Source organism: Macaca nemestrina, chromosome 14, assembly GCF_043159975.1.
Source record: "Macaca nemestrina isolate mMacNem1 chromosome 14, mMacNem.hap1, whole genome shotgun sequence".
NCBI lineage: Eukaryota > Metazoa > Chordata > Mammalia > Primates > Cercopithecidae > Macaca > Macaca nemestrina.
In genome coordinates this window covers 14,060,425-14,076,867 of record NC_092138.1, presented here as the reverse complement: position 1 = coordinate 14,076,867, position 16,443 = coordinate 14,060,425, and the positions used below count along the sequence as shown (strand labels likewise).

At 40.5% G+C, this 16,443-nt stretch overlaps 1 protein-coding gene across 8 annotated transcripts in view; it reads left to right on the top strand.

Annotated features, from left to right (window-relative positions):
• LOC105498752 (RecQ mediated genome instability 1) overlaps positions 1 to 16,443 on the top strand; it is a 138,613-nt gene that overhangs the window by 3,765 nt on the left and 118,405 nt on the right. For 6 of the 8 annotated variants that reach the window (XR_011612378.1, XR_011612376.1, XR_011612375.1 and 3 more), the window contains exon 2: positions 3,973 to 4,006. The exons of the other annotated variants lie outside the window; for them this stretch is intronic. The gene's annotated coding sequence lies outside the window, so the exon portion shown is untranslated. The remainder of the gene's footprint in view (positions 1 to 3,972; positions 4,007 to 16,443) is intronic. 8 annotated transcript variants of the gene reach the window in all.

Genomic DNA, 16,443 nt, shown 5'->3' with positions numbered 1-16,443 from the left:
GTGGTGCAATCTTCGCTCACTGCAACCTCTGCCTCCTGGGTTCAAACAATTCTCCTGCCTCAGCCTCCCTAGTAGCTGGAATTACAGGCATGCACCACCACGCTCGGCTAATTTTTTTGTATTTTTAGTAGAGACGAGGTTTCCCCATGTTGGTCAGGCTGGTCTGGAACTCCTGACCTCAGGTGATCCATCCGCCTTCGCCTCCCATACTGCTGGGATTACCAGCTTTGAACATATCTTTTTTATTATTTATTTATTTATTTATTTCTGAAACAAAGTTTCGTTATTGTCGCCCAGACTGGAGTGCAATGGCACAATCTCGGCTCACTGCACCCTCTGCCTCCTGGGTTCAGACGATTCTCCTGTCTCAGCCTCCCGAGGAGCTGGGATCACAGGCATGTGCCACCAGGCTCGGCTAATTTTTTTGTGTTTTTAGTAGAGACGGGGCTTCTCCATGTTGGTCAGGCTGGTCTTGAACTCCTGACCTCAGGTGATCCTCCCAAAATGCTGGGATTACAGGCATGAGCCACCACGCCTGGCCCGAACATATCTTAATGTATAATGTAAAAGACATTTTTTCCAAATTTATTATTTTCTTGGACAGTGGAGTTCTTTAGGATCAGGAGCTGTTCTTTGTACATTAGCACACGGGAATTTGTGCTGCCCTTGCTAATCTCCACCTCTGAGCTGCTTCTGCCTGCTTGTGACTATGGTTACCCAATTTCCTAAGCAAAGGAAGAATGAAAACCTTAGGAATTTTCTGAAGGGCTAGATGCCATTAATATAATTTACCAAATTATTAAAGGTCTCAATTATTAATATCCAGTCTAAACTTTATAATATAGATCTTATTTAATATTTTTCCATTTGATTAAACATTTTAATAAGCTTTTCTGTAGGAAAAATAACCTATTATACATCATCTTTTTATTATAATTAAGACACGCAGTTGTAGGAATTGTATGAGTATCCTAGATCAATCCTACTTTATACTTTACTGTTAGGTGAAGAAATCTGTGTAACAGATGTACTTTAGCAGTTATTTTTTTTTCCTCAAGTTCTTGACTTTTTGATAAAATATTTGAGAATAGTTGTGTTGGAATGCTTGTACAGTGTTAAGTATCTCATCACATTTGCTTGTGTTTTACAGGTGTCTTGGTTATCTTTTGGGTGTTCAGTCACTGGAATTTTTTTTCTTTGCCTAGTTATGATAACGTTACTGTAAATTTATAGTATGTTGGCTTCAGAAGTTGAGGGTAGTACTTAGAGTTATGAATTAGCACTGACACATATTTAATGGAATACTTTAGTTGTTGGGGTTTTCTGAGCAGCGTTTTTCAGAATTCGTCCCAACTTCTGGCTGAAAGGAGTTTTGCCACTTGCGGTGTTCAATAGCACATACAACCGGGCGCGGTGGCTCACGCCTGTAATCCCAGCACTTTGGGAGGCCAAGGTGGGCAGATCACGAGGTCAGGAGATCGAGACCATCTGGCTAACACGGTGAAACCCCATCTCTACTAAAAATACCAAAAAATTAGCTGGGCGTGGTGGCGGGCGCTTGTAGTCCCAGCTACTCGGGAGGCTGAGGCAGCAGAAGAATGGCGGAAACCGGGGAGGCGGAGTGTGCCGTGAGCCGAGATTGTGCCACTGCACTCCAGCCTGGGCGACAGAGCGAGACTCTGTCTCAGAAACAAACAAACAAAAAATAGCACATACAAGGAAGAGCAAGTTTGAAATAAAAAAAAATGAATTAAAAAATAAACTGATACATAAGCCTTAGAATATCAGTTTGTAAGATTCAAAAAATGTAAAAATTACGTGCTATGTTAGTAGAGTTATAGCAAAAGGAAAAGTAGTACTTAACTGCAGCGCTATGTTGAAGCTATCACAAAGATAAATATAGTAGGTGTAGGTGATATTTTTAAGTTTTTCTTTATTTGATTTTGTAAATGAAACAATTTAGAATGCATTAGATGAACTTGTTATTTACGTGAGACCTGAGAAGTTTGTTCGTTATTGTAGCAGCAAACCACTCTTATAGAAAGGTCGTTTATATGTGGATTTTATACATAAGTGGGTTTTGAATTGAGGGACTGATTTTACTTCCTCTTTCCACTTAAGTTGACAGAAAAGTAGGAATGGAGATTAGCAGAATTTATGTTTTAGTTCTGGGTCTGCTGTTGGGTATGATATTTATGCCTTAATCTTCATGTCTCAGTTTCATCATTGTCAAATAGATAATACTCTATCAAAAAATTACTGTTTTGAGGTTTAGATAACATTGTAGATGTAGAAGTACATTTTTCATTGATATCTTTAAAAAAATTTTAAAGTCTTACAAAATAGGTTTTAATTTATTTTCAGCGAAGTCTTCAATTCTCTGTTTATACATCTGTACCTGGTGGGAAATAGAGGATTACTATCTCTGAAATTCATTCTCGTTCATTTTCTGTTCAACCTTGACCTTTTCAGTTCATAACCAATCAGTCTTTCTTCTTTTCTTACTGATTCATTTCTTTTGAAGTTTCAAAGTCAACTGAAAGTACACTTTGTCCTCATTTCAGTTTACCTAATCTAATGTCTGTCATCACATTTTTACACCACCTTTGAAAATTATACTAGGTCCATTTGCCAGCACTGTGTTACTTAAATTTTACTGGAGGAAATAGGCACCTTATTGAATTGGTGCAACTAAGAGCCATGATTTTATTTATTTGTTTGTTTGTTTGTTTGTTTGAGATGGAGTCTCACTCTGTCACCCAGGCTGTAGTGCAGTGGTGCGATCTTGGCTCACTGCAACCTCTGCCTTCTGGATTCAAGCGATTTTCCGCCTCAGCCTCCTGAGTAGCTGGAATTACAAGCATGCACCACCACACCCAGCTAATTTTTGTATTTTTAGTAGAGATGGGGTTTCACCATGTTGACTCACACTCCTGACCTCAGGTGATCCACCCACCTCGGCCTCCCAAAGTGCTGGGATTACAGGCTTGAGCCACCGCGCCCGGCCTGCCTTCTTATTGTTTTTATTTTTATCATTTTTCTGCTCCTTTTATGTCTTCTGTTAGATTGTTTTCTTTATTCTGTGTTTTCCTCAGCTAGTTTGAAAGTTGTTACATTTCTATTCTTTTGGTGTTTACCTTAAGTTTTTTAATTGGAGTATAATTTACCTTCAGTAAAATTCATATTTTTTGGTGTATAGTTCTGAGTTTTGATAAACAGATACAGTCATGTAACCACCAACCACCACCACTATTGTCATGTTATAGAACAGTTCCATCACCCCCAAAATTTTCTTTTGCCCCTTGTTGTCAACCTCTTTCCACAGTTCCAGCGTTTGGCAACCACTGAACTGTTTTCTGTTTGTATAGTGTTGCGTTTTTCCTGAATGTCATATAAATGGAATTATTCCTTCACTTATCATACTGAATTTGACATTCATGCATATCATTCCTTGTGTCCATAGTTTATTTTTATTATTAAATAGTATTCCATTGTATGGATATTATCACAGTTTATCCATTGACCAAATTAAGGACATGTGGGTGGGTTTTTTTTGAGACAGAGTCTCAGTCTGTCACTCAGGCTGGAGTGCAGTAGTGCAAACATGGCTCACTGCAGCCTCAACCTCCTGGGCTCAAGTGATCCTCCTACCTCTGCCTCCCGGGGAGCTAGGACTACAGGCATGCGCCACCACATTCAGTTTTTTAATTTTTTGTGAGAGATAGAGTCTCGCCATATTGCCCAGGCTGATTTTAAACTCCTGGCCTCAAGTGACCCTCCCACCTTAGTTTCCCCAAGTGTTGGGATTACGGGTGTGTGCCACCACACCTGGCCACATACAGGATTTTAATGGATGTCAAAATTATTTACTCTCTTGAGTAAATACCTTGTGCATTGCTGGGTTGTATGGTAAGTGTATGTTTTGATTTCTAAGAAAATGTTTTCCTTTTGTTTTGTTTTGTTTTGCTACAGGGTCTTGCTCTATCGCCCAGGCTGGAGAACAGAGGTATGATCACAGCTCACTGCAGCCTTGTCCTCCTGGACTTAGGTGGTCCTGCTCCCTTAGGCTTCTGAGTAGCTGGGACTACAGGCATGCACCACAATGTCTGGCTAATTTTCTCATTTTTGTTAGAGACAGGGTTTTGCTGTGTTGCTCAGGCAGGTATCGAACTCCCCGGCTCAAGCAGTTTGCCCTTCTCAGCCTCTCAAAGTGCTGTGATTACAGGCATGAGCCACTGCACCTGGCCCAACTGTTCTCCTTTGTAGAAACCTGCCAAGCTCTTTTCCACAGTGGCTGTGCCGTTTTGCATTCTTACTAGCAATGAGAATTCTAGTACTTGGTATTGTCAGTTATTTTTTATTTTACGTGTGTAGTGATATCACCTTTGATTTTTTTTTTTTTTTTTTGAGACGGAGTCTCGTTCTGTCACCCAGGCTGGAGTGCTGTGGCCGGATCTCAGCTCACTGCAAGCTCCGCCTCCCGGGTTCACGCCATTCTCCTGCCTCAGCCTCCTGAGTAGCCGGGACTACAGGCGCCCGCCACCTCACCCGGCTAGTTTTTTGTATTTTTTAGTAGAGACAGGGTTTCACCGTGTTAGCTAGGATGGTCTCGATCTCCTGACCTCGTGATCCGCCCGTCTCGGCCTCCCAAAGTGCTGGGATTACAGGCTTGAGCCACCGCGCCCGGCCATCACCTTTGATTTTAATTTTGCATTTCCCTAATGTCTAATAATATTGAACATGTTTTCCTGTGTTTATTTTCCATCTGCGTATTTTCTTTGGTGAAGTATCCATATCATTTTTCTTTTTGCCTTCTGTTTGTTTTTTTGTTGAGACACGGTCTTGCTCTGTTACCCAGGCTGAATGCAGTGGTGTGACCTTGGCTTACTGCAGCCTTGACCTCCCAGACTCAAGTGATCCTCCATCTCAACCTCCTGAGTAGTTGAGACCACAGGCACATGCCACCATGTCCACCTAATTTTGTTTATATTTTTGTAGTGACAAGATCTCAATATGTTTTCCAGGCTGGTCTTTAATTCCTGGGCTCAAGTAATCCTCCTGCCTTGGTCTCCCAAAGTGCCAGGCTTATGGGTGTGAGCCACTATGCCTGGACTGAAGTATCCTTTCAAATCTCTTTCTCATTTTATGGATTAAATACTTAAATGTAAGACCTGAAACTATGAAACTACTAGGCAAAAACATTGTGGAAATGCTTCAGGACACTGTTCTGGGCAAAGTTTTTTTGGGGTAAAAACTTAAAAGCACAGGCAGTCAGGTGCGGTGACTCACGCCTGTAATCCTGGCACTTTGGGAGACTGAGGCAGGCAGATCACGAGGTCAGGAGATCGAGACCATCCTGGCTAACACAGTGAAACCCCGTCTCTACTAAAAATACAAAAATTAGCTGGGCATGGTGGCGGGCGCCTGTAGTCCCAGCTACTTGGGAGGCTGAGGCAGGAGAATGGCGTGAACCCAGGAGGCGGAGTTTGCAATGAGCCGAGATTGAGCCATTGCACTCCAGCCTCGGTGATAGAGTGAGACTCCATCTCTTAAAAAAAAAAAAAAGCAGGCCGGGCGCGGTGGCTCAAGCCTGTAATCCCAGCACTTTGGGAGGCCGAGACAGGCGGATCACAAGGTCAGGAGATCGAGACCATCCTGGCGAACACGGTGAAACCCCGTCTCTACTAAAAAAATACATAGGCCGGGCGCGGTGGCTCAAGCCTGTAATCCCAGCACTTTGGGAGGCCGAGACGGGCGGATCACGAGGTCAGGAGTTCGAGACCATCCTGGCTAACAAGGTGAAACCCCGTCTCTACTAAAAAATACAAAAAACTAGCCGGGCGAGGTGGCGGGCGCCTGTAGTCCCGGCTACTCGGGAGGCTGAGGCAGGAGAATGGCGTAAAAACCCGGGAGGCAGATCTTGCAGTGAGCTGAGATCCGGCCACTGCACTCCAGCCTGGGCGACACAGCGAGACTCCGTCTCAAAAAAAAAAAAAAAAATACATAAAAAACTAGCCGGGCGAGGTGGCGGGCGCCTGTAGTCCCAGCTACTTGGGAGGTTGAGGCAGGAGAATGGAGTAAACCCGGGAGGCGGAGCTTGCAATGAGCTGAGATCCGGCCACTGCACTCCAGCCTGGGCGACAGAGCGAGACTCCGTCTAAAAAAAAAAAAAAAAAAAAGCACAGGCAATAAAAGCAAAAATAGACAGATGGAATTATATTAAACTAAAAAGCTTCTGTACAGCAAAGGAAATAACCAACAAAGAGACAACCTATTGAATCAGAGAAAATATTCACAAAATATCCATCTGACAAGGAATTAATAACAAGAATATATAAGGAGCTGAAACAATAGCAAAAAGCCAAATAATCTGATTTTTAAAATGGGCAAATGGTCTGAATAGGAATTTCACAAAAGAAGATGTGCAGGTGGCCAACAGGTACATGAAAAAAATATTCAACATCGTGAATCAGGGAAATGCAAATCAAAACCACAATGAGATTTCATCTCACCCCAGTTAAAATTGCCATCAAAAAGACAAAAAAAAAAAAAAAAAAAAAAGATGCTTGTGAGGATAGAGAGAAAGGGGAATGGTAGGACAGTTTAATTGGGAATATAAATTAATGTAGCCTCTGTAAAAAACAGTATGGAGGTTCCTCAAAAGAATAAAAATAGATCTGCCATATGATCCAGCAATTTCACTGTAAGGTATAAACTAAAAGGAAATGAATGTATTGAAGAGATATCTGCATTCCAGTGTTTATTACAGTACTATTTACAGTTTCCGTGATATGGAAAAGCCTGAATCCATCAGCAGATGAATGGATAAAGAAAATGTGGTTATATATACAATGGAATATTATTCAGCCATAAAAAAGAATGATCCTATCATTTGCAGCAACATGGATGTAACTGGAGAACATTATGTTCAGTGAAATAAGCCAAGCACAGACACATATTGTATGTTCTCACTCATGTGGGATCTAAAAAAAGTTGATCTCAAGAAGGTAGAGAGTAGAACAATGGTTACCAGAGGCTGGGAAGGATAGTGGGGGCAAAAGGTATGAAGACAGATTGGTTAATGGGTATAAAAATACAGTTAGAGGCCGGGCACAGTGGCTTATCCCTGTAATCCCAGCATTTTGGGAGGCCGAAGCTGACAGATCATGGGGTCAAGAGTTCGAGACCAGCCTGTCTAATGTAGTGAAACCCCGTCTCTACTAAAAATACAAAAATTAGCCAGGCGTGGTGGTACGTGACTGTAGTCCCAGCTACTTGGGAGGCTGAGGCAGGAGAATCACTTGAACTCAGGAGGCAGAGGTTGTAGTGAGCCGAGAGAGTGCCACTGCACTCCAGCCTGGGTGACAGAGCTAGACGCTGTCTTAAAAAAAAAAAAAATACAATTAGAAGGAATAAGTTCTAGTGTTTGACAGCACTGCATTGTGGCTATAGTTAACAGTAATTTAGTATTTCTTTCAAAATAGAAGAGAAGGTTTGGAATGTTCTCAACAGAAAGAAAGAAATGTTTGAAGTGGTAGATATCCTAATTACCCTGATTTGATCATTACACACTGTATGCATGTATTGGAATATCACATGTACTCCATATATATGTACATTATTATGTATCAATAAAAAGTATTTTGCTCATTTCAATATTTGTTTTCTTTCTTTTTTTTTTTTTTTTTTTGAGACGGAGTTTTGCTCTTGTTGCCCAGGCTGGCGTGCAATGGCACGATCTCGGCTTACCACAACCTCTGCCTCCTGGGTTCAAGCAATTATGTTGCCTCAGCCTCCAGAGTAGCTAGGACTACAGGCATGCGCCACCATACCCAACTAATTTTGTATATTTAGTAGAGACGGGGTTTCTGCATGTTGCTGAGGCTGATCTCTAACTCCCAGCCTCAGGTGATCCACCTGCCTCGGCCTCCCAAAGGGCTGAGAATGTAGGCGTGAGCCACTGTGCCCAGACAATATCTGTTTTCTTACTGAATTTTAAAAATTATTTGGATATTCAAGATATTTCTTTTGTCAATTAGATGTTTCTTCTAGACTGATATGCATGTGTGTGTGTCTTGTCTTTTTATATTCCTAACAGTGGCTTTCATAGAGCAGATGTTTTAAATTCTTTTCTTTTATGTATCATGCTTTTGATGTCATTTTAAAAAAATTTGTGTGTGTGTGTGTGTATATATATATACATATATATATTTTTTTTTTTTTTTTGAGACAGAGTCTCACTCTGTCACCCGGGCTGGAGTGCAGTGGCGCAGTCTCAGCTCACTGCAAGCTCCGCCTCCTGGGTTCACGCCATTCTCCTGCCTCAGCTTCCCCAGCAGCTGGGACTACAGGCGCCCGGCTAATTTTTTTGTATTTTTAGTAGAGTAGAGACAGGGTTTCATGTGTTAGCCGGGATGGTCTCCATCTCCTGACCTCGTGATCCACCCGCCTCGGCCTCCCAAAGTGCTGGGATTACAGGCGTGAGCCACCGCGCCTGACCTTAATTAATATTTTTTAGAGACAGGTTCTCACTTTGTGTCCAGGGTAGGGTACTGCAGCACAAACATGGCTGACTACAGCCTCAACCTCCTGGGCTCAAGCAATCCTCCCATCTTAGCCTCCCAAGTTACTAGAGCTACAAATGTGTGCCACCACACCCCAGCTTGTTTTAAAATTTTTTTGTAGAAGTGGGGTCTTGCTCTGTTGCCCATGTTGGTCTTGAACTTCTCTCCTCAAGTGATGCTCCCACCTTGGCCTCCCAAAGTGCTAGGATTATAGGCGTGAGCCACCATGTCCAACCCTGGTGTCATTTTTCTAAGAAAACTTTTAGGAAACCAAGGTCACAAAGATTTTTCTGCAAACCTCTTATACATATTTTGTAGTTTTAGTTTTTACATTTAGCTGTGTGATCCATTTTGAATTAATTTTTATACATAGTTTGAGGTGTTGGTTGAGGCTCATAGTTTTTTGCATATGGATATCCAGTTGTTTCAGTGCCATGTGTTCAAATGACTATCCTGTTTTTGTTGAATTACTTTTACAACTTTGTGGAAAATCAATTGATCATATATATGTGTGTCTATTTGTAGACTGTCTTCTCTTCCTATTTTCCAGTATGTTAATCCTTTTGTCAACATCTCACTGTTGATTATTGTAGCTTTCTATGAAGTCTTAATGTTAGATAGTGTGAATCCTCCAACTTTGTTTTTCTTTTCAAAATTGTCTTGGCAATTCTAGTTCCTTTGCCTTTCCATATAAATTTTAGAATCAGCTTGTCATTTTTGTAAAAAGATTGCTGGGGATTTGAATGGAATTGCATTGAATCTATAGAACAATTTGGAGAGAACTGAAACCTTCACCAGATGAAGTCTTCCAATCCATGAACACATCCATATCTCTCCATTTGCTTAGGTTTTTAATTTCTTTAATCTGTAATTTATAGTTTTCAGCATAGTGTTTGCCTTTTAGGTGCTATTATAAAATGTACTGTTTTGTCCATTGCTTGTACAGTTGGTAACCTTATTTGAAGGTTTGAAGACACCTCATTTAATATATATTATTGAATCATTAACATTGAACTTACACAGCCAATAGTGCTATAACTCATGCCTGAATAAGCTTATCTAAAATACAGATTTTCTCCACAAGGCAGATCATAGCTTCCTTGTGCTTAGGTACACTAGGTAGCACTTGAGCACTGTGCCAGGGGACCGTTTTAAACATCAAAATTACTGGGAAAAAAAACAAAAAAAAGCACAAAAACATGGCACTAAGTAGAGCACTAAAAGGAGACTTGTTTATTGTATGAGACCTGAACTAAAAAGACACAGTATCACTTTGACCTCAGCTGGGAATGTGTATGTTGGATGACTCAAATTTTTCACTGCTCTGTACATGTTCATGAATGACCATGAGAGTGCAGTAAATATTGATTTTGGGATTACAAATAAATTTTAGTGAGTAGGCAAATTAGGAATCTGTGAATGAAGATCAACTATATAAAAGTAAAATTGACTTTTGTGCTATATATTGGCCTTATATCCTGGATCTTGCTAACTCAGATGATAGAGCTTTTTTGTTGATTCTTTGGCATTTTCTTCATCAATATTCATGTCATCGGCAAATAGGGGTACTTTTATTATTCCTTTTTTCTCTCTTTCTCTCTTTTTAAAATTGTAGTAAAAAGCACAGCAAATAAATTTACCCACTGGTCTGGTTGCAGTGATGTTTACAACCAATTATAGATTTCTTTGTTCCTTCTCCATTTCCACTGCCTTACTTGAGTAGCCTAAAAAAAAGAAAAAAAAAATACCCTCTTAACAATTTTAAGTACATTTTATGGCATTGTTAATTATGTGCATATTGTTGTTCAATAGTTATCTAGAACTTTTTCACCTGGCATTACTGAAACTACCCATTTAGTGACAGCTCCCCATTTCTCCCTCCCCACAACACTTGATAACCACCATTCTGCTTTCCGTTTCTATGTGCTTGATTACTTTAGGTACCTCATATAAGTGGAATCATGCAGTATTTGTCCTTTTCTGATTGGCTTATTTTACTTAGCATAATGTCCTCAAGGTTAATTTATGCTGTGGCATATGATAGGATTTACTTCTTTTATAATACTGAACATTCCATGGTATGTATATGTTGTATTTTCTGTATCCATCTATCAGTGGACATTTCGGTTGTGTCTAAATGCTTAATGTTAGCAATGCTGCAATGAACTTGGATTGTGCAGGTATCTCTTCAAGATCCTGTTTTCAGTTCATTTGGATATACACCTAGAAGTGGGATCATATGGTAGTTCTAGTTTTAATTTTTTGAGGAAGCTCTATACTGTTTTCCATAGTAGCTTCACCATTTTACAGTCGTACTAACAGTGCACAGGGGTTTCAGTTTTCCCACATCCTCTCCAATACTTGTTATTTTCTTGTTTTTTGATATTGGCAATTCTAACAGGTATGAGGGTGAGATCTCATTGTGGTTTTGATTTTTATTTCTTTTATGATTAGTGATGTTGAGCATCTTTTCATATGCTTGTTGACCATTGTATATCTTTTTTTTTTTTTTTTAAGATAGGGTCTTGCTTTGTTGCCCAGACTGGGGTGCAGTCGCACGCTTATGGCTCACTGCAGCCTTGACCTCAAGCAGTCCTCTCACCTCAGCCTCATGAGTAGCTGGGACTACAGGCGTGCGCCACCATGCCCAGCTAATTTTTGTATTTTTTCGTAGAGGTGGGATTTCACCATGTTGTCCAGGCTGGTCTTGAACTCTTGGGCTTAAGTGATCCACCTGCCTCTGCCCCCCAAAATGCTGGGATTACAAGTGTGAGCCACTGTTACCAGCTTATTGTATATCTTTGGAGAAATGTCTATTCAAGCTGTTTGCCCATTTTCAAATTGGATTATTTTTTGTTGTTAAAGTTGAGAAGTTCTTTACCTATTCTGGGTAATAACCCCTTATCTGATATGTGGTTTGCAAATATTTTCTCCCATTCCGTAGATTGTCTTTTTACTCTGTTGATTGTGTCGTTTGGTGCACACAAGTTTTTCAGTTTGATGCAGTCCCATTTGTCTATTTTTGCTTTTGTTACCTGTACTTTTGGTGTCATATCCAAGAAATCATAGCCCATTTCAATGTCATGAAGCTTTTTCCTTATGTTTTCTTCTAGGAGTTTTATAGTTTCAGGTGCTACCTTTGTGCCTGTAATCGATTTTGAGTTAGTCTTTGTATATGATGTGAGATAAAGTCCATCTTTAATCTTTTGCATGGGCATGTCCAGTTTTCTCAACACCATTTGCTGAAGAGAGAATCATTTTTCCATTGTGGAGTCTTGGCACCATTATCAAAGATTATTTGACACGATACCTCCTGGGATCAAGTGATCCTCCCACCTCAGCCCCCCAAGTGACTGGGACCACCAGAAGGTGACACCACACCTGGCTGATTTTTGTATGTTTTGTGGAGACGGGGTTTTGTCATGTTGCCCAGGCTGGTCTTGAACTCCTGAGCTCAAGCGATCTGCCCGCCTAGGCCTCCCTAGTGTTGTGATTACAGGCATAAGCCACCATGTCTAGCTCCCACATTTTTGTTATATTTTAGATCCAGCTTGTTAGGTCTTTTGATACTTTTCTTTATCCTTAATATTTTGTGTTTTGCCATATTACTGTGTATAAGTGTAGATTTTACTATTGATTAGCAGTAGAGAGTTTTTTCAACCTAGAAAATAATATCTTGCAAAAATTTCAACCATTATTTATTTATTTATTTTGAGATGAAGTCTCACTCTATCACCCAGGCTGGAGTGCAGTGGCGAGATCTCGGCTCATCACAACCTTCGCCTCCCGGGTTCAAGCCATTCTCCTACCTCAGCCTCCTGAGTAGCTGGGATTACAGGTGCATGCCACCATGCCCAGCTAATTTTTGTATTTTGAGTAGAGACAGGGTTTCACCATGTTGGCTAGGGTGGTCTTAAACTCCTGACCTTGTGATTCACCTGCCTTGGCCTCCCAAAATGCTGGGATTACAGGCATGAGCCACCACGCCTGGCCTCAACCATTATTTTTTAAAAAAACATTTCCTTCACCTCTTCTATTTTTTCCTTCTGAAACTGCAATTATTTCACTGTTGGAACCTATGTTCCCTATTTCTTAGTTCTTTTTTCCTCACTGTGTAATATCTTAATCTTTTCTTTATACTGTGTTCTAGGTAATTTCTAATACATAAGTTATCTCTTCATTTGTTGTTAGCCGGATATTTATCCTATCTATTGATTTTAATTTTAAAGACCATTTTCTATTTCCGAGATTTACAATAGATTCTTTTTATAAATGCCTGTGATCATTTAATTATCTTCTATTCTTCTTTTAGGATGTTAGTCCCACTTAAGTATATTTAGTATGCTCAAAGAGATTAAAAAAAATTAAGATTCTTCATTTAAAAAACTGTCTTCAGGTGTAAATTCTATTTGCTGTGTCTGCTTATTGGTAGTAATTTTCCTAAAGTATATTATAATTTTGGTTTGTGGGCTCACGTTGGATTGTTTTTTCCTGTGTGTGTTTTACCCCTTTTGTGTGGCTTTGGAGTGTACTCCACCTGTCCCTCTGGCTGACATAGCTCTAGGTCAGCTGTTTCATTAGGAATTTGGGTTTTTACTTTGGGAATAGCCTAGTTCTGGACGACACTACATTTGTTATATGTGTTACGCAGGCCCAGTGTCTATTCTCAGGGTAGCTCTGTTCCTGCCACAGTTGGGTGGAACTTTTTTTGGCCCAGTTCCAGCAAGGAGTCTGTTTCTGGTCTTCTGTTCCATGCATGGCATGCTGGACTTCTGGAGCGTCACAGCTTTAGCTACACTGTTTTTAGTTAAAAGCCCTTTTCCTGGGGGCTGCATGGCTTTAGTGCCCACTTAACCACTCTAAATTTGTCAACCACGAAGATCTTACTTACACTCTTATTGAGTGTAGCTAAATATTTAAAGTTTTATCTAGTTTCTTGTATATCCTTCTAGAGGTACTTTATGTTTATATAAGTAATAATGTGCTTATTTTCCTTTGTATACAGAAGTTAGCATACTATATATCGTATTATATTAGTTCATTCTCGTTCTGCTATAAAGAAATACCCGAGACTGGGTAATTTATAAAGAAAAGAGATTTAAATTGGCTCATGGTTCTGCAGGCTGTATAGGAACCAGGCTGGGGAGGCCTCAGGAAACTTAAAATCATGGAAAAAGTGAAGGGGGAGCAGGCGCATCTTACGGGGCCAGAGCAAGGGGAGGGCAGAGAGGGAGAAGGTGCCACACGCTTTTTTTTTTTTTTTTTTTTTAAATCAGGCATTTAGAAACAAAGCATACATTAATTACATAAAAATAGTTTTTGAATAACAGAGTAAGCATCATATTGTCATTAGCAACAACATAGGACATGGGGTGGGATGCAGGACTCTGGGTGGTTTTAAAGATAGAGGTGGGTGGGTTTTTTTCCCCCCCTTTTTTTTTTGTAGGGCTCTGGGTGGTTTTAAAGATAGAGGTGGGTGGGTTTTTCCCCCCCCTTTTTTTTTTTGCAGGGCTCTGGGTGGTTTTAAAGGTAGAGGGCGGTTCCCACCCCCTCCCTTTTTTTTTGAGATGAAATTTTGCTCTTGTTGTCCAGGCTGGAGTGCAATGGCACAATCTCAGCTCACCACAACCTCTGCCTCACAGGTTCAGGCGATTCTCCTGCCTCAGCCTCCTGAGTAGCTGAGATTACAGGCATGCGCCACCACACCTGGCTAATTTTGTATTTTTAGTAGAGACAGGGTTTCTCCATGTTGGTTAGGCTAGTCTCGAACTCCCAACCTCAGGTGATCCGTCTGCCTTGGCCTCCCAAAGTGCTGGGATTACAGGCATGAGCTACTGTGTTCGACCCTTTTTTTCCCTTAATTGGGGGGGGAAAAAAAGTTATTTGTTATTCCTGACTTAAAGCAAGAACAAATGCCTCCCTGGACCCTGGTGGGCTGTGTAACAGGGAGGGTCAGGGAGGAGTGAGAAGGGCTCTGCACCTACTGGGAGGATGGTGTCATATGGAAAACTGGCACAGGGGCTTCTTCTCCTCCTCTGTGCCACACACATTTTTGAACAACCGGATCTCAGGAGCACTCACTATCACGAGAGCAGCACGGAGGGGGAAATCCACCCCCATAATTCAGTCACCTCCCACCAGGTCCTACCTCCAACACTGGGGATTTGGGTGGGGCCACAGACCCAAACTATATCACCTATACTTTGCTTTTCTTAATAAGATAGGGAGTATTTTTTTTTTTTTTTTTTTTTTTGAGAGACAGAATCTTGCTCTGTCTCCCAGGTGGAGTGCAGTGGTGCAGTCATAGCTCACTGTAGCTTCAACCTCTGGGCTCAAGCAATCCTCCCACTTCAGTCTCCCTAGTAGCTGGGACTACAGGCATGCACCACCATGCTCAGCTAATTTAAAAAAATAAATAAATAAATAAATTAAAGATGGGATCTTGCTTTGTTGCCCAGGCTGGTCTTGAACTCCTGGGCTCAAGTGATCTTCCCACCTTGGCCTCCCAGAGTGCTGGGTTTACAGGCGTGAGCTACCATGCCCAGCCAAGATAGGAAGTATTTCCATTTGGTAAATCAGAGGGCTGGCATGGAGATTTGGTTTCTTTGTTAAGGAGACCTGCTGATTTGACCTGCATAGTTTATCTTCATCACAATGGGTAGAGACTTTTCCTATTTGTGAATTTTTACATTGTTTTTTACATATAGTTTAAAAAAATGTTTATCCTCTCATTTTCTTTAATATAAAGATTAATCAGTTCTCTAATTGTGACCTTAACTTCCCCATGTCCTTTGAATTTTCATCATCCATTAAATTAAATTAATAATGTACCTACTGTTTATAGGTTCCTGAGAACTATGTGCTTCTATGTCTTCTTTTATGGGATATTTAAAAAATATTAATGGTAACAAGCACTTACATACATTTACTATGTGTTAGCACAGAAGTATAGAACAAAAGAGGAGAAATTGTTTGGAGGCAGTGATAAGGAGTCTATGTCACTGAGAAATATGAAAAGATATTCAACCACTAGTATTAGAATCAGCAATAAACTGAAGTTTTAGTTCCTTCCATTTCTCATGCACGTGCTACATTTCTTTCAGCTGTTTTTGGGGATGCAATGTAAAATAGTTTTGTTACAGCAGTAGCTTAAGGTGAGCTTAAGGTGAGCAGTAGCTTAAGGTGAGCATTTTCAGGGTTTAAACCCCTAAAATCTCAGGTAGGTATATATTATTTTCTTGATAACCTACAAAAAAATCTCATTCCACTAGTTTCAGAGCAGTGTAGGACTTATCCAATGTAGGAATTGGTTGTTCAGTCTAAAATAATGGCCGGGCACGGTGGCTCACACCTATAATCCCAGCACTTTGGGAGGCTGAGGCGGCCAGATCAATTGAGGTCAGGAGTTTGAGACCAGCCTGGCCAACATGGTGAAACCCTGTTTCTCCTAAAAATATAGAAATTAGCCAGGTGTGATGGCGCACACCTGTAGTCCCAGCTACTGGGGATGCTGAGGCAGGAGAATCGCTTGAACCTGGGAGGCAGAGGTTGCAGTGAACCGAGATCGCGCCACTGCAGTCCACTCTGGGTGACAGAGCAATACTCTGTCTCAAAGAAATAAAATAATATAAAATAAAATAACAATAAGTATAGTTTTTAAGTGGCTGCTTTTTGTCAGTTGCTGTAGTAAGTACTATAAGTCTAATAGTATACATTTACTGAGTTCTTGCTATGTGCCAGGTGCTGCTTTTTCCATATTAATCTAATCTTAATAACAAACCCGTGAGGAAAATCCTGTTATTCTTGTTTTACAAATAAGATAAGTAGGATATCGTGAAGTTGAGTAACTTGTTTAGAGTCACAGAGTTTATGAGTTTGT